The following is a 26,861-nucleotide window of genomic DNA, read 5'->3' as shown; positions in this document are numbered from 1 at the left end:
ACATCGCTGTCTGAACGTTTCGCTGCGGTTCTACTTTCTCTCCTGTACAGGACAGCGCAAATATTTTGTCAATTTTATTGTGTAGACTTCTCCGCCATAAAGCACATTCATTGTTTTACGTACTGCAAAAAGTCACCATTGATTGTGAATCCATGAAGTTAAGGACTAAACGTACCTACATATTTTTAACGGACTTGTACATCATCTCAGATTTTTTTTATTTTTTTTTTAATGCCCTTAATCAGACGAGCATATGGCCCACCCGATGGTGAGTGGTTAACGTCACCCATGGACTTCAGCAATGGCTACCGTTAAGTACTCTCCACAAGCCTCGCTTGAAGAAGGATATGTTATAGCGCTCGGGAAAAACTGTGGAGGGGAAGCTCACTCCAAAGCCGGATGGTAAGTGGCAAAAAAGATCTCTGGAAGCGCATTGTGGATGAACGCAGTGGCTCCAGGTAGGTGAATCGATTGTGATGATTTGTTTTTATTTTAACTTTTTGTTTGTATAGTGTATTTGAATAGAGTTCATTCATAGCCACTGAAGCCACTGCGGTCATCCACAGTTCGTTTCCAGATATCTTTTTTGCCACGTACCATTGGGAATGAGCTTTGGAATGAGCTCCCTTCCACGGCGTTTCCCGAATGCTATAACGTGTCCTTCTTCAAACGAGGCTTGTGGAGAGTTTTAAAAGGTAGGCAGCGGCTTGGCTTTTCCCCTGGCATTGCTAACGTCCATGAGCGGCAGTAACCACTCAGCATCAGGTGGGCCGTACGCTCGTACGCCCGCGCAGGCCGTAAAAAAAAAGAAAAAAGAATAGAATTTACCTATTTAAATTGTATATTTTATTTGAAAGATAGTTCTTCTCAAACGGTCTTTTTAAAAGTTTATCAAGATCTGATTCATAGTTTTTAAGTAATCCTTAATAACGCATATTTAATTGATTTCGACTATATTGATAATATTCATATTTTTTTAATTATTTTAGTGAAGTCTGTAAAGGTTTTCGTTCAAGTTTTATTATTATTTAATAATATGTCGTACGACTTATTGCTGATTAGATAGTGTGATGTTTAGAAGAATCCTAGAATGCGGTGAGCGTGGAGGCGCTCGATTGGATGGGATTGCGTAAGTCTCGAGTCGATTTCTAGCTCCCACGCGACAAGGTCATCACTTCGGAAGATTGCTGCTGCAGTCACACGTTATTTGATTCCGTAAATTGTACATCAAAACCTCCTGTAATAAAAAAATACAGCCTAAAAAGTGATCATGTACATTTCAACTTATACATTCGGGAAACCGACTTACGTTGAACCTTCAATATGAAATAGCTATCAAGAAGTACGCCGGAAATATTTGTGCAACATCATTCAGCCCGGCTTTAGTAAAATTTTATGTTAATCGGTTAGATTGGAGATACATGAATTCGATTTACCGGATATCTTGTCTAGTTATATGTGTGTTTTGTTTACCATTTCGTATCGCTTTTGCGGGGATTTCATCCATGTTCTCAAGCTGTGTGAAGCTGACGAAGTACGAGATCCATATGTTTCATTTGCAGAATAAAAAGAAGCTCTTCCGAATACTACGATTATGAAAGCTAGCTCCGTATTATATAACCCACGAAATTAGCTTCGTTCTTGTTCTCAAATGTTTCCTTTCTTTTAGATTTTTTTTCTCTACCGAATCCTTGGTAGCCTAAGGGCTAAGGGGCTATTCCAACTTCAACGGACCGGTAGGTGAGCTCACGGGCTCATCCTGAGGGAATTGCCAACACTGGCCTTAGCAAGAGCAGCGTTTCGCTGAATCTACAACCGGAACGAAAGACTTACTGGGAGATTTCTCTCATTACCGAGGAACACGACTCTCTTGAATGAATGAATAAATGAATGAATGAAAATTCTTTATTGCATAAAAATATTGTACAAAGGCGAACTTAACGCCATGCAGGCGTTCTCTTCCAGTTAACCCTCGTTGATGAAGTGAATGATTCAAGAAGCGCGTAGCTGTGATGAAGTTAATACATGGCGATAATTTAAAGAATTACAGTAGATATGAGTAAAATGAACATAGGCTATAAATTACATTGCCAAAACAAATACATAGATACATACACACAAATACATACATACATGCATTGATGCAGTTTATGACTGTTCCTCTCTATAAACTCTATGCAGGTGTTATTGGTATTTCAGAGAAGATTTTTGTCAGCTTACCGTCAAGTCCGTCAACATAGAATAGGTGGAGCGCGTATTGTTTAATATATTGATGTATTTCTATATTTCACCGAAAGCGTGATAAAAATTCGGTGGTCAAATTTACAATTTCATACGTGCCTCAATAAATATTTCGGTATCAACTGTTTATAACATCTTTGTAATGATCAACACGAAATTTTAGTAAAATATTTGTCAATAGCAATTGTTATGATATGATTTCCACGTAATCTAATATTTGGAGCGATCATTGCGCGCAGGCCGCACGGCCCATCACCGTCACACGTGCTTTTGATTCGAGAGGATTCGGATTCGATTTTATTTATTTATTCCTTAGATGTGTTGACGACTTAAAATCGTGCTAAGTAGTTACTAGAGTCCATAGACATCTACAACCTTGACCACCACACACCTTGAGACATGAGTTCGAAAGTCTCCATTCCTCCTCCTCTCTTCAGCACAGCGGTTTCCCCACCCTTCAAACCGAAACGCATTACTGCTTCAGTGAAAGTGAATCGTGAACATTTGCTAGGTACGTATTTCACTAGAAAAATTGGTACTTGCCTGCGGGATTCGAACACCCTTGCATCGCTGGATATGCTTGCACCTAGACACGTCCTGACGGATCCATCAGATCCAATAACCTTTGCATTAGACGCCTTCAGCTCTAACACTAGGAGCAGACTTAGGGACCCCGGTAACCGTGCTCGTCGAACTCGTCAAAGACTTCGTCGTGCAACCTAACCCATGCATCAGCCTGCTGAGTTTCTCGCCGGATATTCTCAGCGGGTCGCGATTCTGATCCGGTAGTAGATTCATTCGCGAAGCAGCTGCTCTTGAGTTGACAGATCTCCTTCGAAGGTGTTCCTGGTTGAGCCTTTGCTCGCCCACCTATCCTGGTGAAATTGAAAAGGCCTCCGGGCCACCAGTAATCCTTCAATCCTAAAAAAAAGTAGACATAGTATGTCCATGGTGTCTGTAACATGAGACACCCTGGAAGGATAGAATCCCGCAACCCGAGTTGCGCAGTGGCCCTAAAGTACATGAATTAATTTCAGAACTCGCTGTTATCTATGAGTTGGTCATCATTTATCATATTTATTTAAACTTAAATCCTACTGAATTCATTAATAGTAAAATTTGCACCAATAACTGATTCACAAATTAAAATAATGTTTAAATTCAATAGTGGTGTTTAGTATTGCAAATAAACTTAAATCACATCAGTGCAATTACGCTATAGTCTCAGCGACGGCAAACTCACTCATTAATCAGTATTTAATATTTAAACGACATTATTATTTAGAATGTTTATAATCTACGAAATTGACAATACTAAATTTTAGCAAAAAGTAACATAATGTACCTAATCCATAGACCTTTAAAGTAACTTCAGTGACCTAATCAAGCAATAAGTAAACAGATTACGATTTTGTTTAACGCTGTGACTTTCCCCAGAATATTATTTTATTATTCGGTGTTATGTTGTGAAATCTTCTTTGCAATCGTAATGGCTGTTTGTGCAAAGCCCTTTAACGAGCATTTTACGATTCGGCAAAACGAGCAAAGGCTTATAATGTAAACAGACAAAGTACAAGCCTACAAAACATCTAGGTAGTTAACAAGTAAATAGAAATAATCTCTGCCACCACCATCGCGAGACCTTGAATGGCGACGCCTACATACCATAAGTAATGATTCACACGAGAGCTCAAACGGCGTGACGTTCAAGTGAAGCTAAATAATAAAATAAATCTAGTTTTGATTTAAAAAACTCGATAATTAGATTTTGAATGATATGATTTTAGTGTTTTTTTTATAACTAATCTGGATATTTAATAATAGATGGTGAATAATTCAATTTAAAAAATAAAACATTTCGGCTTCAAATCCTTGAGTTAAATACTTGATAGAAAAAGAATGAAAAAACCTAATGGAGAAATAAAACTTAAAATTATCGAATACTCTAATTAAATTTCAATATAAATCAACATCAAGAAGGAATAAAGTATTTTATATGACGGGTCTTTACGATAATCTTCGTCGTCTACCCGTGTCTTCTGTCTGTCTGTCATCTGTTCTGTCATACTCTACATACCCGATCCTGTAGACCGAATGGTGGTAAATAGTCGACGTCGCCCAAAACACGTCATTCCGAAACCTCCCGATCCATTAACGGTGCTTTTAGGTACCACAAGCACCGGTCACCGTCGTCGTCGAACCCATCACTTGCGACGAAGGGCTCGACGAGCGAATTAACCCATAGACACAGCCCACTGAGTTTCTCGCCGGATCTTCTCAGGGGATCGCGCTTCTGATTCGATGGTAGATTCTGCGGAGCACTGCTCTTGCTAGGGTCAGTCCTAGCATCACTACGGTTTGAGCCCCGTGAGCTTACTAGTTAAGGTTACGCTGAAATAGCCTCTCAAGGCTATCAGCTTAGGTAAGAAAAAAAAAGCTCTGTCATCTTTGTGACATTTAATTTTTGAATAGTTGATTTACACACAAAATGCTTAATGTTATGTTGATCTGCCGCGTCAATTGAGTTCTGATGTAAACGTATCTTTAGCGGCCTAGCACAACCTGCGCTTCACTAACAGCCGACTAAATAAGGTAGACACGCCATACGTTCGAGATCAGACGATCTAGTAAGCACGCGATTTGAATTCTCAATATTGTTATATTAAGACGGCACTTAAGTGAAGGCTATCTATCACTAACATGCTTAATGTGGAAGATCATACCACATAAGCACGGATACGCTTAGTAACTATGACGGTTAAGATTCACATATCCGAGAAAAAGTTTTGTGATTGGACGTTACTGAAAGAGAAATTTCTATGAATTTTATTGCCTTTTCCGTGAAAAGGGAACGCCTGTTTGAAATAATACATATAAAAAGGAAATCACAGTCAAGAAATACGAAAAGCATGGGTTTCATTACACATTGATTGGCATTCCATAATTCTTGTATATTCATCGCCATTGATGGATGAACATTGACTCTGTAGATTTAGGAAAATGATTTGTTATAATACCACTGACAAATAGATGTCTATTTATATTACCACAATTATTTTTATGATCTGTTTACAAACTGCTCTTTTTGTTTTCCTCATACGAAATCGAAAGCTACCACTGAAGATTTATATCAAAGAATCAGATATACATAAATACAATTCGCAATGGCTAAGTAATTTCCAAATTTATTATGACGCACCCTACTTAATTATTACAACGAGCAAATAAATTACATATAAAACGCAAATAGAATTAAAAAGTAAACGTATTTTGAAAACATAATATTTAAAGATCTTTAACCAGTAAGAACAATGCGGTACGATCTTATCTTAAAACTCTATTATTCCGACTTCCCAAGCAAAGTTGCGCTGAATTAACTACGAAGCGAGAATTAACGCCGGATTTGTGTTAAGTTACGGTATTATACGCTCACAAAATTAAAAAGAAAGGGGCATAGGATTGTTAAAAGTTGCATTTAATGTTAGAGCCATTATGTAAAACTGTTCGTTGCTTTTTTATTTTACTGTTGTCTGTCTGGTGATTGTAAATGATTTTTGGTGCTCGCCGAGCCTATTATTCAATGGTTATCGCCTTTAGTGCAAAATGTCAACGAACTGCGGATATATTATATTTTTCCTGTTTTTACAATATTTTGAGTGTTGTGGGGTTGCGTGGGACTTTACTGTCCTTCTCTATATGCCACAGAAGCAACCATGTGTTTTTTATTTGAAGGGTACGTTTTATCAATGTAATTATATAATGTTTTATCAACTTGATGCCTCTGGTTTGCCGTTAAAATAATAAAAAAAGCGCTTAATTGACCGGTCCCCTGGCATTAATGTTGTCCATGATGAATACATACACGGATGAGCCTTATGCTTTTCTGACCACAAAGGGATTAAAAGTAAAACGAAATAATATGGTCAAATTATTTAATATAATTATTAGAACAGCAAGATTATATCAAAAATTTAAAATTAATTCGAAATGAAAATTGAGGTCTGTCCAACAAAAAAAAAATTAAAGTCACTGACCGCTTACTAAATCCTGGAAGACGGAAGTCGAAAGAGCCGTTTAGAGATTAAGGCTACATTGACATTGTATTAGTTAATTTAGAACAGATTTTATAGAAGTTACATCAGAAAACAGCAAACAAGACTTTACTGCAAATAAAAAGAACACGCGCTTGTGTTGTTTTTGTGAATAAATATTGGTAAAAGATCGGCTACGAGGAATAAGATAATCTTTTCGTATTGTGAGATGTGGAGTGCTACGGACGCTACGTTTAGCCCAAGTTATACGAAGCATCTGTCCGAAAAATGTCTCTATCTCTCTCTAACGCGCTTGAAGATGTAGTTTCCAGCAGTTTGCGGAGAAGGTCTCATAGGTGAGCGCAGAGTGTTTTGGCTTCCGAAAACATGCCGGTGCGGTCTATGCATCTGAGTTTAGCCGGCTGGCATTATAACGTATTTTTATCGTTGAACCATTCAAAAACGAAATCTGTTTGCAGAATATTTTTGATGTCTATTCTCAATTCTTCTAAATTTTTTTATTGCTTAGATGGGAGGACGAGCTCACAGCCCACCTGGTGTTAAGTGGTTATTAGAGCCCATAGGCATCTACAACGTAAATGCCGCCACCCACCTTGAGATACGAGTTCTAAGTTTTCAGTATAGTTACAACGGCTGCTCCACCCTTCAAACCGAAACTCATTACTGGCATTCACGGCAGAAATAAACCTCTAGTTACCAAATATATGAAAAGTTTTTTCCGTAACTCATAAAACGATCATTGTTCACTGGAAATTTGCTCCTGACTGTGGTGAACATGAACACGGTTTTCGTATTTACGATCATTTTAGTACAGTTGTTAAGAAAAAAAAACTAATACGCCATTTACAATTTTCCAATACGGGAACCGCGATTCCGAATTTGTAAGCGTCATGTGACGCTGCTAATCATGAACCAAATAATATTGAAACATATTCGTTTATAAAGTTTACACTGTTATCCTAAGTATTGTACTAGAACATAAATATTGAAAATTATCAAGAACTTTGTCGGTTTCATAGTATTTTGAATAATTAGATCGTTTAGAAGTCGTCGTGGCCTAAAGGATAAGACGTCCGGTGCATTCGTATCTAGCGATGCACCGGTGTTCGCATTCCGTAGGCAGATACCAATTTTTCTAATGAAAAATGAAAATAAATTTTACTTGAAGCTAAAAAATATTTGAGTCTCGAAAATCGTGGCTTTCGCTCATGCTTACGCTCGGTAGGCAGCGGCTTGGCTCTGCCCCTCGCATTGCTGAAGTCCATGGGCGACGGTAACCACTCACCATCAGGTGGGCCGTATGCTCGTCTACCTACAAGGGCAATAAAAAAAAGAACAGATATATTTTTTTTTTTTATTGCTTACATGTGTGGACGCTCATGGGCGCTGGACGCCAAATGAGTGGAATTGCATTTTACTATTGAATTTTTAGGACTGGTTCTGTAGTGTATACAGTGAGATCCATTGGTAGGGCTGCTAGGATTTTTTGAAGTGTTTCCGTCAACCCATTCGCTACCGGTGCAGAGGTCATCTCTAGTATCTATTGCTGCGTTTTTTTTTTTCAATAAAGAAATATTCCCAATCTCTCTCCGAATTCGAAACATAAATCACGTACTTATGTCGCATTCCTTACTTCGCAGTTACTCTTGTAACTGAACCCGTCTATTCAGTGTAAAAAAATCACCTATATTTTCAAATTATTTTAAATAGCTGCTTGAACGAAAATGATACTTTTAGAGCTATTTTAAAGCAGTTTCCATATGATACAAGTGTCATTGCCCTTTGTAAATTATCCATTAGATACCCCTGGTTACCTAACCAAGTAGGGTATTTCTATTTCTTATAAAAAGCAGACTAAAGCGACGGTGTAATGTCGTGAAAAATAATTGGATTATATTCACTCGCGAAACGAACTCATCAGAAAACTAATAAATGTAACAGAATACCGCACTAATAAGTGCACTAAAAGTCACAGACGTCTCTGTATTTCGGTCTTTTTTCTTGTACACCTGTGTGTTGTTTCATAGATATGAATCTGTGTAATCTTTTGTATCCTAGAGAAGTTTTGATGGCCCCGAGGTATAATGCAACGCGCACGCACGTGAGAATGAAGCGTGTAAGCGACACAGCTTTACACATTTACCGCGAGTCAGACAGAGACAAGAGATGTGAAATCAGGGTGGTTCCATGGGGTCATCGACCCATTGCGACACGAGTATTGATGATTTTAATCATTTGGATTTTGGGACAAAATCTCCGTTTTTTACGCCCGGAAGAGTTTGCCTCGCAACTAATTTAAACACGAGAACCTGTTTCAATTTATGCAGCTGCATCATACTTAGAATAACTGAACTATTTTTCTACGAAAATGTAACAAATTTACATTCTACAAATGCTTTTTTATTTATATCATTTGGAAGTAAGTACGATTTTTGTATTGCCGTAAATAAGAAGCAAAAACTCAACTGTCGGTAAGTGGAGCCGGAGCAATTCGCAATTCACAATGTGAATGCCACCACCAGACCAGGTCGAAGTTTCGATTGTCATTGTATGAACGGTTTTTAATTTATAACCGGGACATATAGATTGCCTCGCGGTAAAAAAAAACCTTACTTAATTTTGCGTTAATTTCAAACTTAGAACGTGAAACAGGTATAATTTTTATATTTGTACTTACTGTTTTTTTTTTTTTCAAAGTTCTGTCTTGCTTTTGTACATTATTACGTATTAGATGTTACCTACATCTAAATTAAAATAATAATTAAAATATAAATTACAAAGAATATTTCGAATACTATCAATATTTACATAGCGGCTTTTATATTTTCTGTCTTTGTGGGTATCAGAATAACACTGTAGATTACATTTATTAAAATTTGATAGGTTGAGAATGAAAGAGGCTTGTCCGGCAGTGATAACATTCAAGAAACTTAGTACCTATTTAAATAAGTTACGTAAGAACGATTACTGTCGAACGATTTGGACAGCACGATGGACGCACCGACATACAGATCGGGCCGATGCCATTGTATGATAATCATGACCTTCACTGGCTACCTATCATTTTCACCCCCACATACATCTCTTAAAAAATATGCATAATTGCTATTTAATTTACGAAGTATGAATGCAAAGTATAAACTTTCAGAATTTACTTGTTGAAATCAATTCGCAAAAATAAGGTTCATTAATCTCATTATTGATATCCTGTGAATTATTTGATCAATTTATGATAACGTAATGTTTGATTTTGACACAACGAATGGATGTATTTGAAGTATTTTCACTTAAAGTTTTAAGTATTTCAACAGCGAAGCGTCGTGAAATTCCTGTTCACAAACTGTTCGGAATTCGAGTTGTTACCAAACATTGGCTAACTGTCCTTCTGCCCGTGAAGGGTAGTGACCGCAAGGAAAGTATGGCTACGAACCCAGGCGTTATTGCGCAAGCCTTCACGTTCCACGTGTATTAACTTAGAACCGACGCAGGTGATTGGAGGGCTTCCGATGGTGGCCTATTCCGAACATTAAGCCTATTCGAGATAAATGTGGCACCAATTTCTATTTTTAGATTCAACGATAGTAACACTGAGTGACCAGCACGGACGGACATGTTCGCCGTCTCTCAAGTAGTTTTGAATGTATTTATGTAACTAAGGCGATAGTGGGCCGTGTACCTAAAGCATGACTGGCGTTATGCAGAGATGACCACCTTTCTTCGTGGCTTGCGACCCGACGGCTTCGGTTACGTCCGCGGCTTGGGACTCGCCTTGCGCAAACGCGTCCCACACGCGTGCATCCGAAAGGCGCACTCATCATTCTTTGCACCGTTAGTTTTTCCTACTTCTCAGCAGGTATTATAGTCGTTCATATCGTAAAAGTAGGAATGTTTAATTAGAGAAAGGGCTTCACGGTACTCGGAGCGTTCGAGATGTTTCGGGGGGAACGTCGTTGTGTAGTCGCCGTTCTAGAGAACATTGAGATAACGTGAATAATTTATTCAGTGTTTGTTGCGGCAATGAGCTATTTTTTAACAGAAAAGACACAAGAGTAACTAGGTGGTCAGATACAGATATAAGCAATGCTAGGGACGCAGCTAAGTAAATTCGAACCCCAGTTTGTCATCTGATGTTGAAATAAAACACTATGAGTAATTTAAAGAGTTTATATTAAAAGCTTCCTGTTTACATTCGCACGAGGAAAACATTTAATGTGGTAGGTAATTGTGTCAAACTAAGTATGGAATAGCTACCAACAGATTGTGTTTCAATTGTGATCATCAGGTTTGAGCCCCGTGAGCTCAGCTACTAGTTAAGGCGACGCTGATATAGCCTCTCAAGGCTATCTATCAGCTTAGGTAGGAAAAAAAAAGTTTCAATTGTGAATCTGAACACAACAATACGTTACATCAAGATTAATAATTGCAGTATTTGTGCACATAGCAACGGGTGTGGGTGTGTGTGTGTGTGTAGCGAATAGATCGCGTCGGGGTGACGTCAAGAGTTGAAGAGCGAAAAGTCCCCAGAGAGCCCTGTGCGGCGGCTGCGCGGGCGGCGAGAGGCCCCTGCGGGTGCGCACCGCCTCGCCCTCAGCTAGAGCGACAGCGCCTCGTGCCTCCCCCGCCCCCACACCGCACTCGCGCGGGAAAATTTACTGTAGTGTAGATGACACCTCTATAGCGCGTCGTCCGACTGCGGAAATTGCTCAGGATTTACGCTGACGCCATATTTATGATGCGTTCCGTTTAAACAAAAGTTTTTTTTTAATTCTTTATTAGAGCCATACACCTATTAGGTTAAGTCGGTTAAACAAATATTAACGATAAAAAAAAGGAAATATAAATAAACTTTGTAAATGAACTTACCTAACAAAATGATTAATTATTTAATTTTATTGACAAGAAATAAGTAGTTCAATTTACGTTCGAATATTATTGTAAAACCAAAAACTTGTAGGAGATCAATTGTTAAGAAAAGCTCATTACTGGCTAGGAAAACTGTGAACGGAGTCTATTTCGAGAGAAGGAATAAGTAAAATGCATGTAAAACAATCTCCAAAAGCAATTTTGTGTTTATCAAAATAGAACCGATAGACCATAGTGGGAAACCGAAATATGCAATTCAACAACTCCAAAATAGGAAGGAAATCGTTGGAAAATTACTACTAATTTTAGAAACACAAAAATTTTAAACTACTTTTTTCGTTTTTAAACATTATTAATTAGTAAATGAATGATCTTATAATTTTTTTTTTCATATTCCATTTTTTTTCTATAATCATTTTCATTAAAAGACAAATGAATATTATATTATTAACAGCGAACCAACTAACAACCTTAAGTATAAATGCATGCGAAACAAAGAATTGTAAATACAGCGTATTAAAGGAAAAGTAATTCAATTTGCTTTAAAAAATTTATTTTATTAATGACAGTCAAACAGTGTCGCGCCTTACAGTAGTTATACTAGTAATTATATATATTAAAATTAAATAAATGTAACTAAAGACTTGCTGTGTCCTGCGGCTACACCTTTCTGATTGATTTAAAAAATTTACGAATCTTGTACAAAATTTTAACCATCTATTCGGTGTACGAGTTTACATTATTTGATTTATGGATTACCTTTCATTGTTTTACTAATGATAAAGCAGTATAAGAATATACATAAATATGGAGAATTTATAAGTAGTAGTAAGACTAGTAAGCATGTTTCGAATATAATATCGAGGAGTGTAAGGCTAATAATAATTGGTTTAAGCCTTTTGAAACTTTACAAGAGAGCCATTTAAAGTTTAAAATAAAAATAAAAATATCATGAAAAAAGCTTTTTCGGCTATTTTAGTGGTGTAAACATAATTTAAGTTCGAAGAAAACATCGAATTCTTGATGCTAATACCAAATAAAACGGACCTTTAATTATAAATTAATTAACAATATTAATTTATTATTATTTAATTATAAAGATAAATGTCGCTTAAACCAAACAGTCTTTCGCCCCTGGAAATAATGAAATCCATCAAACGATACGTTCTCGAACTAAATAATGATTTTCATACGCGAAAAACATAACTTTTTATTTATTCTGTATAATACGTCTACGTAAGCAAACAAACTTCTAATAACTCCAAGTGGATAAAGAAATTCACGTTGAGATATTTATTGACTGTTACAATCACTTAACATCAGGCGGAGCATAATCTAGCCGTCGAAACTACAGTTAAGAAAAGAGAAACAAAATTAAAATGAGCTCTAAATCATCGGTAAGTTGTTTGCACTGTGTCACACGGAATAGCACGCGCGCTCCATAAGGTTAGTAGAGTGTAGTGCGCTTATCGTGCCGACTTGCGGACCCTGCCGTGACCTTCTGATTATTGTAGGACACGTTCCCTCGCGTCCTGCGTGATCACACCGCACCTCTACAATGTACTCACAAATTGTCATTGCAGTAACAGTTGTTCAGTTTTTGCGTTACCACATTTAAATGTTGCGCATATTACGAGAATGTTTCCTTGCAATTCGATGTTATTTTATGGGTGCACGTGTTTATTAAGTAATTTAGTTAGTTTTTATACATAATTTTTCGGGTTTGTTTTTTATTACACGATGTTACTCCTTCATCGAGGACATTTGTTAAGTACGTATTTCATTTGAAAAATTGGTACCTGCCTGCGGGATTCGAACACCGTTGCATCGCTTTACACGAATGCACCGGGCGTCTTATCCGCAAGGCCACGATGACTAACTAAAGTAGCTCTTGTAACAGAATTAAGGAATCTCAGCCCACTGCGCGTCTCCGATCGCGTATCCGATCCGCTAGTAGATTCATTCGCAAAGCAGTTGCTCTTGAGCTGTTAGGTCTCCTTTGGAGGCGCTCGGGTAGCTGTTAGCAAATCCCCCCCTCCTGGCTGAGCCTTTGCTCGCCACCTGTCCTGGTGAAACTGGAAATACCTCCGGGCCACCTAAGTAATCCTTCAATAATCAATAAAAAAAATAGGAATTATTTCAAAAACTGATCTATCCGATCAACCCTCCGATTACTTTCAAGGACAAGATAAATCCTTCAATTGGTCGCTGTATGGAGTACATCAGTAGAGCGATGAATCGTGTTTCATCGTTAAGCCTTGAAAAGTAATGATTGGCCATGACCAACATAAACCAGTGTTCATGCCGCTAACTTTAAACAACGCTTAGTATAGATATGATCAAAATGACCGAAAAATAAAAATAAAAACAAAATTATATTTCACTTAATGGTTAAGTTTGAGTCAGTTCAGTATCTTTTTTAACATTTAATATAAAAAAATGTTAATTTTAGTAACTTCTTGCTTTAAATTTTAAATGAGTCAATGCGATGGAATAATTATCAGCGGTGGTAAATAAGAACTGTTCTATATATTGTGGTGAAGCCTAACTGTAGCTGGCATATTATATAAGAAAATTGAAAACTTCGCGTTGTATGATAATTCCGGGCGATGTGACTCGATTTCAACAAAATTTACTATCACAAATAATTACCACACAATTATGTTTGACTCATAAACTACTTCATTTTAAACATTACCGTTTTAAAGTTGGCCAAAGATTTTGATTTTGTAAGAATTATTAATGTTTATTTGTCAATAATTATGTAAGTAAGTTTTGTTTTACCCCACTTCTAAATTAACAACTCTAGATCTTACTTAAACGTAATTAAGAATTCCTTCTTGAGATAAATAGGTGGATAGTTCTACCTGCCCAGCTCAGAATATGCTCTAAAACCAAGTAACTTGATAAATTCGACTCTTTTCATTCCTCGACTGGCGAAAACACACGTTTAGTTTGTATAATTTTAAATGTAATTAAATGCATCCCAAGCTTTTTTTTACAATAAAATCATTTTTTCTTACACTATTTTTAATTCAAATTTATTAAAACTTATTTTCTATTTTTTAGTTCGATTTTCTATAAAAGCGTATTTTGTTCGATTTTTAAAAGTATTATTTATTTTTAATTTTTTAGTTGAATTTGATTTTTTATTTTTATTATTGAATTATCATCGGCCCTTAATAAGTATACCAAATTTCGAATAATCCGACGGTTTGAAGGGGGTCAAAATCATGCTCAAAGATTCCGTTATAAACATACATACGTCTGAAGCTAATAAAAGCGTATTAAAAATACACATTTACCTTCTTACGTATAATCATAATAACTTTGAAATTAAATACGACGCTATTAGTAAAATGTTCGTAAAAACGGAGACCACAAAATTAACCGGATATTTTCACAGTACATTAATTTATGGGGAACGTACTAAGGTGCATGTGGGGGACGCGGGATGCCGGAACACTAACCGGGGTTTATTTGATTGTGATGCAAATTCCCTTCTTCCGGCGAGGGATCGCGGCTGTGACCGGGGGTCGCGAGCCCCTGCTCACAATCAATCTGATAGAGTATGATTAGATATCTATATGAATATTAAACATACTGTCTTAGCGTCGAAATGCTACTTCACTACATAGTATAAAACAAAGTCGCTTTCTCTGTACCTATATCTGTATCTCCCTATGTATGCTTAAATCTTTAAAACTACGCAACGGATTTTGATGCGGTTTTTTTAATAGATAGAGTGATTGAAGAGGAAGGTTTATAATGTTTATATGTATAATAACATCCATTAAATAGTGGAGAAATCAATAATAAATTACAGCTTCCGAAGCGAAGCGAGGGTGGGTCGTTAGTATTTAATAATTTGGACTTAAATAGAATAGCTATCAAAACGATGTGCAATATTATGATACGGAAACAATAAATTTTAAAAATAGTAACATTTAAACAAATATATTCAATAAACTACAAGACGCATGGCCCACTTATTAAGTGATTACGGTAACTGTGAAATATGGGCAATAGCTTAGAGACTGCCACGCACTAAGCCCACACTCATTGAGAAAATAATTTTCAGGTTCGGTAGCTTGAAGCACAAGGTCACCTTATTATTCATGTCATTATCAGATGATCTTAAGAAACAATGATTGTGTGGTCACCTCGACTGCTTATTTGCAAATTATAGTATTTGATACCACCGCTTACCGCTTACGCTGTCCATATACCCAAAGACAGTCTTGAATGGCGGTCGTCACGACCCTCAGACATAAGGAGCACGACTGGAGAAGGAGAATTTGTGTAACTAACCGGACCATTTAAAAAATGAATTGATTTAAGGCGGGCAGAGGACGTGACCTAGTACTTTTTACATGAAACCATTATAAGCAAAACATTGACTTTCATCGTTATTATTCATTCGATCCTTGACTCATTCAATATTTTGAGAATCACCCGGAAGATGCATGAAAAGAATCAGTATAAAAGTGTAATAACTTACGTATGCTGCAACAATTTTACATAAACTTATCGAAACTATAATAAATAATTATATAATTTGTTTTTGTAAAATTGCGACTTCTGGAAATAAGCGCCGGAAAAAATAATTCCGAGACAAATGTTTTCGATTTAGACTTAAAAATATTCGGATTGAACAAATGTGATCAGCTCGAAATATATTTTATTGTTATTTTGCAAGAATTAGTTAATATTAATACCATTTCGTTTTTTTTTTAAATTAAGATTCAACTTACAAAGCCGCGTACAGATTCTGACTGACATCTTTATAATTTCAAACGAAGCGAATTTAGAATTTATAAAGTCTTGTACGGGAATGAGGGACGTTACAGACCGTCGCCCAAGCGTGCGCGGACGCAGGGGGCGGCCACCCCGGCGCGGGGTCGTTCAACTCCCCTGTCGGCCCTCCCCCTCACCCGTCGCCCCTACCTCACAATCACAGCCCTTTGTGAGCTCTCGCCAAGGGCTACTCACAGAGAGCAAGGACTGCATTTCTTTGTTTTGAAATGCCTTCTAACTCGGAGCCGTCCAGGCAGGTAACTACCACCGCTATTGGACACGGCTGGTTTTATTTTGTATTTTTTACTTACGTACAATTGTAATGAAATTATTTTAACGCTCCAAACCGGACTATAAACTCGAACGAAACACGAGTATATCGAATTTAGGTATTTCGTTACGAACGCTCTAATATTCGGAAGTGTGAAATATTCAACAAAAAATATGCATTTAGTTTAGTAAAACTATTAAAGAAGCTTCATATTTTATGTATGTATGTGTGTACTTTGTTTGCAACACGTGGTTAGCTCGCACGTGGCTCTTTATATTACTGAGATCATTGAAACGCAACTGTCTGTGACATAAACGACATTATACAATCAAAACTTTACATACAAAATAAAGAATAGGTCCTCTATTGTCATTGTTGAATTTACATGATGAAATTCGATAATAATCACTGACACCTAAAAAATTTAGGTTCATAACATTTTAATTGTTGTTTTACCATCGACAGTTAAAAAAAACAGATTATTCCTAAAAACATAAATATTGAAAACTAGCTGACCCGGCAGACTTTGTAGTGCCTCAGTCGGTAAATAAAAGACCTAAGCTTTTGTATAAAATAAACTTAAAACAAACAAAAGGAATCAATCCTTCCGACACATAAAAAGAAAAACAAAATTGTTATTTTTATTTAATTCCGTGCATTTTCATATTTAGCTACCTTTTAAAACTTCTCTGGACTTCCACAAATAATTCAAGACCAAAATTAGCCAAATCGGTCCAGCCGTTCTCGAGTTTTAGCGAGACTAACGAACAGCAATTCATTTTTATAAATATATATATTAAAACTTGTACAGCTATTTAAGTAAAATGTGAAAAAGAAAATCAGTTTACAAAAACAAAGGAGATAATTTTATCTTCGCATATCATTTGTGTTATATAGGTTACAATAATTCTTAAAACTAAAATTTTTGTACACGATTACCTTCTCGAAGCACATACGGGATATTGAACTACATGCTCTTTAACTGCGTAGTTGATATAGTATCGTCCTCCCCAAGTACTGAAGCGAGTAGAGGCAGTCTCCCATGGCACCCCTAAGTGTAATAAGTTCTAATGTTAAAAGCACTTTTAAAACATTAACATTCAAACGTGGGGGCGCAAGTTCAATGGAAGCAACAAGTGAATTGATAAATATTCAACGTTTTTTTGTTAAGAACTAAACTGAATGTATGCGTATGTATCATATTTCTCGAGTTTCAAAACATTTCTTTTATTTAATAGCAAAAAGTAACAAAAAATTGACTATCGTTTATTTACAATTTGCATTAGCACTTACGTTGTAAAGATTTTGTACATACGAGTAGAACAATGTTGTACGGTTGTTATTTTATTATCCATTGTTTTCATGATTAAAACACTTCTTCTACATGTTAGTGTTTACCTGATTTCAAATAAGAAAATATTTGTTGTTGTAGTCCTAGGGTATCCCGCTGGTACATAGGGCCCTCACAAGTTGTCTCCACTTTACCCTGTCTTGCGCTTGTTCCTGGACATCACTCCAGGTCACGTTGGCAGTCCTCATCTCACTCTCACTATCTCTAATAAAGACCTTTGGACTAAATGTGACCAAAATCCCATCGCGCAAGACATTGCTCATCGGAAATGGCGTTGGATAGGACACACTCTACGGCGCAGCGGAGTCAACGCAGCATCAATCGTGTTTGAGTGGCAACGGCTTGGCAGGAGAAGACCTGGTCGCCCTGTACACACTTGGCGACGCACCGTAGAGAGTGAGATAAGAAAATATACATAATAAATACTAAGACGCGAATCATTCACAATGTTGGTATTATTCTAGAGATAAGAATCAGTTATCAAGAGTACCTACCGTAAATAGCCGAATACCAAAAAGGAATAATAATTGATTGATTGATTTAATTCGATGTAAGCCAAGCTTCTTTTTCCTTAACACATTAACTGCCAGAGTAACAAAGTCGTAAGTTACAGAAAGAAATTCATTGCCAATTGATGTTATGGGTCTAAATATATGTATTCTGTTAAATTTTGGGGTCAATCAAAGACAGGGTTCCGTAGAAAAATACAAAGTGAAACAGACTTATTTACTGGTGGAAATTCGATTTATTTACTGGTGGTAGGAACTCTTGTGAGTCCGCGCGGGTAGGTACCACCGCCCCGCCTATTTCAGCCGTGAAGCAGTAATGCGTTTCGGTTTGAAGGGTGGAGCAGCCGTTGTATCAATACTGAGATCTTAGAACTTATATCTCGAGGTGGGTGGCGCATTTGCGTTGTAGATGTCTATGGACTCCAGTAACCACTTAACACCAGGTGGGCTATGACCTCGTCCACCTATCTAAGCAATAAAAAATAAAAAAAATATGGGCTGTAACAACCAATTAATACCGGGTGAGCCGTGAGCTCATTCATATGAGCTACAAAATTATAATATCCCAAGACACAAGTTCTGCACGCCTAATATATATGTTTTGGCATTGGCCTACATAAATAGATTAATCGTTGAACGAAACGCGCACACGTCGGATACAATCGTCGATCGTCCTCTATAAATACTAATGACCTTAAAAAACAAAAGTGGGTACACCCTTCTCCCCGTCGAAGCGGTACAAAAACAAAAAGAATGACGCACCCTGCCCGCATACCGACGAGCCCCTACTCCCGTCGTATTGAACTGAATTTACTGCACTCACAGAACAATAAGCACCACTTAAAAACAAGTATTCGAATCGTTTTAAGCCCTATAAACCGTGGAAATTAAAATTGATTCGACGTTGTCACGGAAGCCGAGGTGCTTTTTCGATGTGCAAGGGCGGAGCATGTGGGCGATAGGTTCAAATCATTTACTGTGTAATTAGCACTGTTATTAACCAAAAATCAAAACAATTTGCGCAAAAAAAAAACCGCTTGTTATAAACATATTATAATGCATATTTTTTATTTAATTCAATCTTAATCTTAAGGATTGCGAACTTATGAGATTGGAAATTCCGGGCTCAATAAACTTAACTGAGCTTTAAGTATATAAAATATTTTCACATCAATATTTTCACCAAGGAAACAAATTATTTCACACTAGACTTAACAATAACGTCGTCAATTTAACAGAATGTGAAGGAAATCATGTGAGTAAATACAGTGATTTTAAATTCATGTACAGTGTATTATCATTCTGAAATTAGAGTGACTATTTTAAGAACACGGTGATTATGTTACGTTTTAACTAAAAGTATTTTTGTGTTGAAAATTTTCAGGATAACAAATAAATCATAGTAAACAAACTGTGTCCTCCCACAAATTGTAACCGGACACCAACGAATGTTTATGAATGTTTATCGTTATTAATATTAAAACAAACACTCCCCCGAGCCGGTTTAATAACCTGTCAGCCATCGCGCCCCTCGACGCTTATCGCCGGGTTTCGATGTCATACGACAAGTGCTAGCGGTTTCCACGTTTCGTGAATTTTATTTGTTTACTAGAAGAGCCTTTATCTTGTTAATAGGGAATCTGAAGGAATTAGTATGTCGAGGTGTGAAAGGCTTAAGCGACATTTCGCTTAATACGCGACATTTCTCTTTATAATTATTATTAAAGGTCTGTTTTATTTGGTATCAGCATCAAAAATTCGATGATTTTAATTGACCTTCAATTTAAGTTTAGTCCATTCGAATAAATGAAGAATATTTTTTTTATGATATTTTTCCCAAATTTTAAACTTTAAATAGCTCTCCTGTAATTTTGCAGAAATTCTGCTTATACCAAATTGCCTTTCGCCTCTCGATATGAATACTGAAAAAATAATTAGTTATTGGTATTATTTAACACGTTCTAGGAAATTGTGCCTGCGACACCAAAAAAATCTTCAGTAGCTGTATGATATCTCTGATTATATATAGTATCTCTGATTATACGAAGAGTTAAACGACTTTATATTTGGTGTAAGCAAATTTAATAGCAACACTTTCTGACAGACTTTACTTCTTACGTCTTCTTTAGGTTTTAAAGTATCTCAGTTCACCATCATTCTCCTGCCTTTCTCCCAGTCACCGGCGGTCGGCACAACATATTTTCTCCTTCCATATTCTTCTATCATATACAATTTCTTCTATTTTACTGTACTATTTTTATATAATATAAACACATGAGTTATTTTGATATGGAATAGGAGAACCCAAGAGCTCATCCAGGATGAGAAAGCTTGCTAACAGCTGTGCCCTTCCAGTGCCCTTGGAATAAGCCTAAGTACTCAAGTGGAGCTGCTTTACGAGTGCATCTACTACCGGATCGGAATCGCAGCCTGCCGACCAATAGGCCTGATGGTGGGGGCAGTGGCGCCGACAGCTGCCTGTCCGGTTCGGCAAACCAGTGCAGAGGTGCGATGCACATCACTTGCAACTGGTCGCTATGTCACATCCGTGGCTCGAACGTAGGCCGTTGGGTGACAACAGGCTTCAATTGCTTCAACATCGGCTTTCCCCTTACCGCCCATGATGTATGCGGAAGTACAGGCTTGCTTACTGGCGGTAGGACCTCTTGTGAGTCCGCACGGGTAGGTACTACCACCCGCTTATTTCTGCCGTGAAGCAGTAATGCGTTTCGGTTTGAAGGATGGGGCAGCCGTTGTAACTAACTATACTGAGACCTTAGAACTTATACCTCAAGATGGGTGGCGCATTTACTTTGTAGATGTCTATGGGCTCCAGTAACCACTTAACACCAGTTGGGCTGTGAGCTCGTCCGCCCATCGAAGCAATAAAAAAAAAGAAATTTTTTCCTCAGCCAAAAAAAAAGTATAAAGTGAAATGTTTGAAAAAAAAAAACAAAATATGTATATACAAAAAATTGCACTATAATGCAGATTGTATTAAAATAGTATCTATTCGTTTTTAAAACCTGAACCTAAAAAACCTGTAAAAAACGTATCAGTTCTTGTCTCTTCCAGTGAAGATTATTTCAATGTTTCATCAACCAAGTCACGGCGTGTCACGTGACAGCACCACCGACATGGGGAGTGAATTCATTCATATTTTTTCGCTCTAATGCCCCCAACGGTAATAAAATGTTTTGGCATAGCTCCTAATCACAGTCATAAAATCACTGTTTGCTATTTCACAAGCAGTTCTGTATTTCACAGCGTGATTTTATTCAAATAGGCACTAAATTAGCAAATTAATACACATGCGAAATTAGAAATTTCTTGTTTAAAAGCAGTAAGAGGCAGCTTACCTCTATCTGCTTTACATATAGAACTCTGGTTAAATATTGATTTTATTTATGACCTTCTACACAAAGAACATTGATGACACACTTCGCAATGCAACTTATAAGCTAACATTTACCATGACCTTAATAATTATATTAATTATATATATTAATTATAAATAACTAAATTAACACAGTTATTTTTGTGTTCAGCAGTTGTCCACAATTATGGCCGCTATAAAAAGCATGAGGCTCGTGAAAAGCTCCCACGAGATGCTACTGGAGCCCTGCGAGGGAAGGGGACGAGCATTCCTGGGAACGGCGGGAGGTGGCCCACTTTTGTACTTTTTACCGTCGACCAGCGAGGGTGGTGACCGACTGTGTTTTTTTTGTCCGAGTTTTGCTTGTGTTTGTAGACTGCCGCCGTCTTATTGTGTCCATTCTATTAAGCATTAACGTTGACGATAAAATTGTAATTAGGAACCGCATATGTTTTATTTCAAGAAGCTTATGTGTTTTTGAGAATAGTAAAGACTTTCATGTGCTGCGACAGTGATGCTTTTTCCTACAAATACGGTACTTGCAATAATACTTTATTGAATGAAATCTTATGAAACTAGATTAAAGTTCAGATTTATAAAAAACAAATGTCAATGACCCGGGAACCGAAGTCCTCAATTTTGCCTAAAATAAAGCAATCATGTTATAGGGCACCACCCATCAATTAAGCGGCATGATGCGGGCACTATCGATATATCGACAGGGGGGTGGCTGGCTGGAGCCCCCACCCCAGCCAGGACACAGTACCTAGTTATCTGCGCCGATCGATATATGCCATGGAAAACTACAGATAGGTACATTATATATATTTCGCTGCAGGCTGCATACAATTGGGCAATACACGTCATTTGTGCTTGAAGAAATATGGAATGATATGGATTAAACTAATTATTCTTTTATGCATGCTCACGTTTGAACTCAAACTAGCATCTTGTCTTTGTCTCTGTTTAATTTCGATGAAGTTACTTAATATTTTTTATTACTTTTTGAGATCATCTGCATTTATTTTTGTTACATGGAAATCTGTGGATTTGCATTTCAATTTGATTCAATTCAGCTTAATAGCATTTTCTAAAAAGCCGTGTCAATTGAAACATTTTTTATTATTTCGTTATCTAGCTAGATGATGTTTGTCATATAATATATACACACACATATCTATATATTAATACGTGAAGCAAAAACTTTGTATCCCTTTTTACGAAAATTGCGCGGACGGAGGTGTATGAAATTTTCCACACTTATAGAGAATATAGAGAAGAAGTGCACAATGCTAATATTTTTTTAAAGTAATGCATAAAAGTTACATTAAATCAATAAAGAAAACATTACACACACTACACGTATTTGACGCACACACGCATGCATACTACTTATTGTCAAACTTCTGTTCTTGACGTCTGTGGTCAAATTAAGAATAGATTAAATATTGTTTGTCTTTGTTAATATTTTTTATAGTGGCGAAATTTGTGATTATAGAAGTATAAAATACAATCATAATAGTGTACAAACTTACAATTCCAATTAATGATAGTCGAATTTCGACTACTGCGGGACCTCTAGTATGTTAGAAACTACATGATTTCTTTGAATTGAACCATGAAATCATTGGAAAAATGGATACCTGCCTGCGGGATTCGGACACTGTTCCATCGCTAGATACAAATGCATCGGACGTCTTATCCTTTAGGCCCCGACGACTTCAAACTTTATTATAACTTTGATAAAAACTTCAAATTAAAAAAAACACAATGTCTAAACGTAAATTACGAGTCATAACGCAAATTTCAACATTCTTCTATGATTCTTAAAAGCATTTATGGTTTCATTATTTTAAACGCGAGCTAAAGATTTTTATTCTTCTATTTTTGTTGCAATTACAATTTAGTATACTGCTGAAAATGAGGAACTATGACATTTACAAAACCTACCTACAAACGCGTTTAAGGAATTTACTATAACGTTTGAAGCTTAAAGCAAATCCTAAGAGCCTTTGACCTCATCTCGCATAAAATCCTCATTAACCTCAACTGCACCTTACAGTACCCAATCACTTTTGTAATTTACGTCTCTAGAGTTAAGACAATTTAAATTTCTCGTTATTTTCAAAGACAAGGAAATGGATACGTCGAATAATCAGTACATACAAATCTTAAAGTTTAAAGCGATAGTAAAATCCGAAAACTACGCTACAAAATTTATTTATTTGTGTTTCTGAGAATACCATTTTCTTAAGTGTGGTGTTAAGGAGGTACGGAAACTCATAGATATTAAAATATATTTTTTAAACATGACTACCAACGCCCACACCGAGAATTCAGATCGAAGTCACTATCGCCTAGGAATAACGCCTGACCTTCCAAACAAGTGCGTTCTCACAACACACCCAACTGCCCGTAATTAAATGCCATATTCTATTCTTACTAAAATATTTACAATCAAGAAAACTTGAATTATATTTAATAAGTACACCATCTTATTGGCCGCATATTGATTATCGGCTACTTTAATAAATTGAAAAGATCTAACCTAAAATAGATCTAAGATCATGTTAGGGGACAACGATAACATCAATGCGAAATCATCTTTCTCCTACATTTGCCTAAAGGTATTTTCCTTGTTTGTCTCCTTATCCCAGTAATTCTCTTCAATCAGCCGTTATCTCAACACTCACTTCCCCCTCTCTCATATATCGTCATTCACACACTCCATCCATGTCTTCTTCGGTCGACCTCTTCCCCCTCTACCTTGCACTACCATTTCCATACATCTAGTCACATGCATCTTCATTCTACGCACATGTCCATACCTCGCTAAGCTAACATTTGCCCAAAGGTCATCTGTACTAAAATATATTAAGTATGCAAGTTTGAATTTTTGTTACTCAGTCATGCGCAAATAGCTACAGGGTTTTGTATGAATTTTCTCACAAAGATATTGATAAGCCGGATTTAACACATCGGATACTTTTTATCATGATAAGCGACATGATCTGGGCAATGCAAGCTACTATCTATCTACTTTAATAAATACGAGTGTACGTTTGCTGGTTCGAGATTTTCAAAATCTGTAAATCGACTGCTAGTTTTTGGACCGGAGAGAATTGCCCACTGAGTTTCTCGCCGGATCTTCTCAGTGGGTCGCGATTCCGATCCGGTGGTAGATTCTGCGAAGCACTGCTCTTGCTAGGGCTAATGTTAGCAAATTCTCTCAGGTTGACCTCGTGAGCTCCCCTACCCGTCCGGGCTTCACTGGAATAGCCTCTTAGGCTACCAGCGAATTGGTAGGTAGGGCAAAAGGAGAGAACCACAAGAAACGCTATTACTCCGGGAAAATGCAGAGCGTTATAATTCTTCCTAAATTACAAATTTAAAGTTGACGATACCGCGGGGCACGTCTAGTAATGTAATAATAAGTGTAATATGATGTCCTATTAAACTCTGATATTTATTTGTAAATTATTTATATATTAATAACACGCCTAGACTTCAAATCTGTTACGCTTAACACATAAGGGAATGTAATATATATATTTTAGCCCTGTTTCACCTATTTATAATAATCTGAATATTTTAATAGGCACTCAACAAATTCTGCTGTACAGTATTTGTTTCGCTATGACTGAATATATTACCCATAAGACCGTACATTTAATTTTCTTAGTCTTTTCAATCTATATATATAAAAATGAATTGCTGTTCGTTAGTCTCGCTAAAACTCGAGAACGGCTGGACAGATTTGGCTAATTTTGGTCCTGAATTATTCGTGGAAATCCAGAGATGGTTTAAAAGGTAGATAAATATGAAAACGCTCGGAATTAAATAAAAATAACAATTTTGTATTTCCTTTGACGTGTCCCCCGTCGGACAGATTCACTTAGTTTATTTTAAGTTTACTTTATACAAAAGTTTAGGTCTTTTATTTATCGATTGAGGCACTACGAAGTTTGCCGGGTCAGCTAGTATCTAATAAAATTGCTGAACAGAATATGCGAGTTGCGTTTAAGGATTATTTAGAAACTATTACTTCCTCTTTTATCCGTCCGTTATAGTTGTATCTTTAGCGGATTTATCTACCTTTACTTTTATTAGGTTCGATGACCAGGTGACAATCCAACGTTTATTTATTTCATGGAGAGCTTTAAGCGGCTTTCATCTTTTCGATGACCGAAAAATACTCACTAAATATTTAAGTTTCGAGAATAATCATTGACCCAAATACAATGGGAGAACGGAAAATAAAAATTCCGATAATAAAATTAATAAAATTTAGTATAAATAAAAGTACTGGTGAAATGTATTTAAATACTAACTGTTTACCGCGGCTTCGCCCGCTTGGTCAAGGAAAAATGCCAGAGAAGTTAGTTTCCCGTGGGAATGAAATATATATTTTTCGGGATAAAAGGTTGCCTGTCTCAGTCTTCTTACCTAAACTATAACTTTAAAAATATCATATGAAACCCTTACATCGCTTCGACGTTAAAGAAAGAAACAATCACAAAAACATACTTTCACATTTATGATATTAAAGTATGGAAAAAAGATTACAAAAAAAGACAATAATATGGACTCTGAATATTTCTACAAACACATGTTACATATTATATTGAATTCATTCAGACATGGCCCACTCGTACATTGCATACGCATCTACTTAGGGTTTCTTAACATTCTCTTCTCAGCGGAACTATTTTATGCCTACAAAATTTCCTGATGCACAAAATTTTTTACCTTGCTCCAAATGGAATTGCACAGAACCAAAATAGGACTTAATATTTAAATTTAATTTTACGAAATCACGTTCTAAAGAACACCAAATGACTAAATTCGTTGCCTTGAATTCGAGTCTACAAACGCACCTCATTCAAAATACATATGATTATCTGCTATTTTTACCTAGACTACATTGTTGGGCTATGACAATCGTACGGTAAATGATTGAACTAAAACCTCGTAATAATTTATGCTCATTCTTTTTTTAGAAATTTAAAATAGTAGATTTAGTTTATTAGGTTAAACAACACGAAGGGACGTTCTTATGAATCAAATTCATGTTGTATGTGGTTCCTCTTCTGATAGATATCTATGAGCTGTTTCGGCGGCTTGAGGATCTATGAGCAAATTAAAATATGTTAGTAAAGAATATCTTGCATCAATGTTATGAAATTCATATAGAATCACAAATCAAGAGCAATTTACAAAACAGATAACAAGTCGTAAAACACAATGACATGATAATTCACAAATTAATTAAAGTCACATTAATCGATTAATGAGAAAACCTGTCCTGTGAAATTAATGAACTGGAAGTTAATGTAAACTAAAATTAATTGAAGATTTCAAAATTATCTTATGAATGTTAACTTATTTGAGAGAAATGTAT

At 36.4% G+C, this 26,861-nt stretch overlaps 1 long non-coding RNA gene across 2 annotated transcripts in view; it reads left to right on the top strand.

Annotated features, from left to right (window-relative positions):
- LOC134200218 (uncharacterized) overlaps positions 1-21,971 on the top strand; it is a 32,021-nt gene extending 10,050 nt beyond the window's left edge. The window contains exon 2 of one of the 2 annotated variants that reach the window (XR_009975040.1): positions 21,636-21,971. This is a non-coding gene — a long non-coding RNA (uncharacterized LOC134200218). Of the gene's footprint in view, positions 1-21,632 lie in introns of both variants that reach the window. The other variant, XR_009975041.1, reaches the window with a different exon arrangement.
- The last annotated feature ends 4,890 nt before the right edge of the window (positions 21,972-26,861 follow it).

This window comes from Bombyx mori, chromosome 15 (assembly GCF_030269925.1).
Source record: "Bombyx mori chromosome 15, ASM3026992v2".
In the NCBI taxonomy this organism is placed as follows: Eukaryota; Metazoa; Arthropoda; class Insecta; order Lepidoptera; family Bombycidae; genus Bombyx; species Bombyx mori.
Note: the sequence above shows the minus strand (reverse complement) of the source record. Positions and strands in the feature narration are given on the sequence as shown.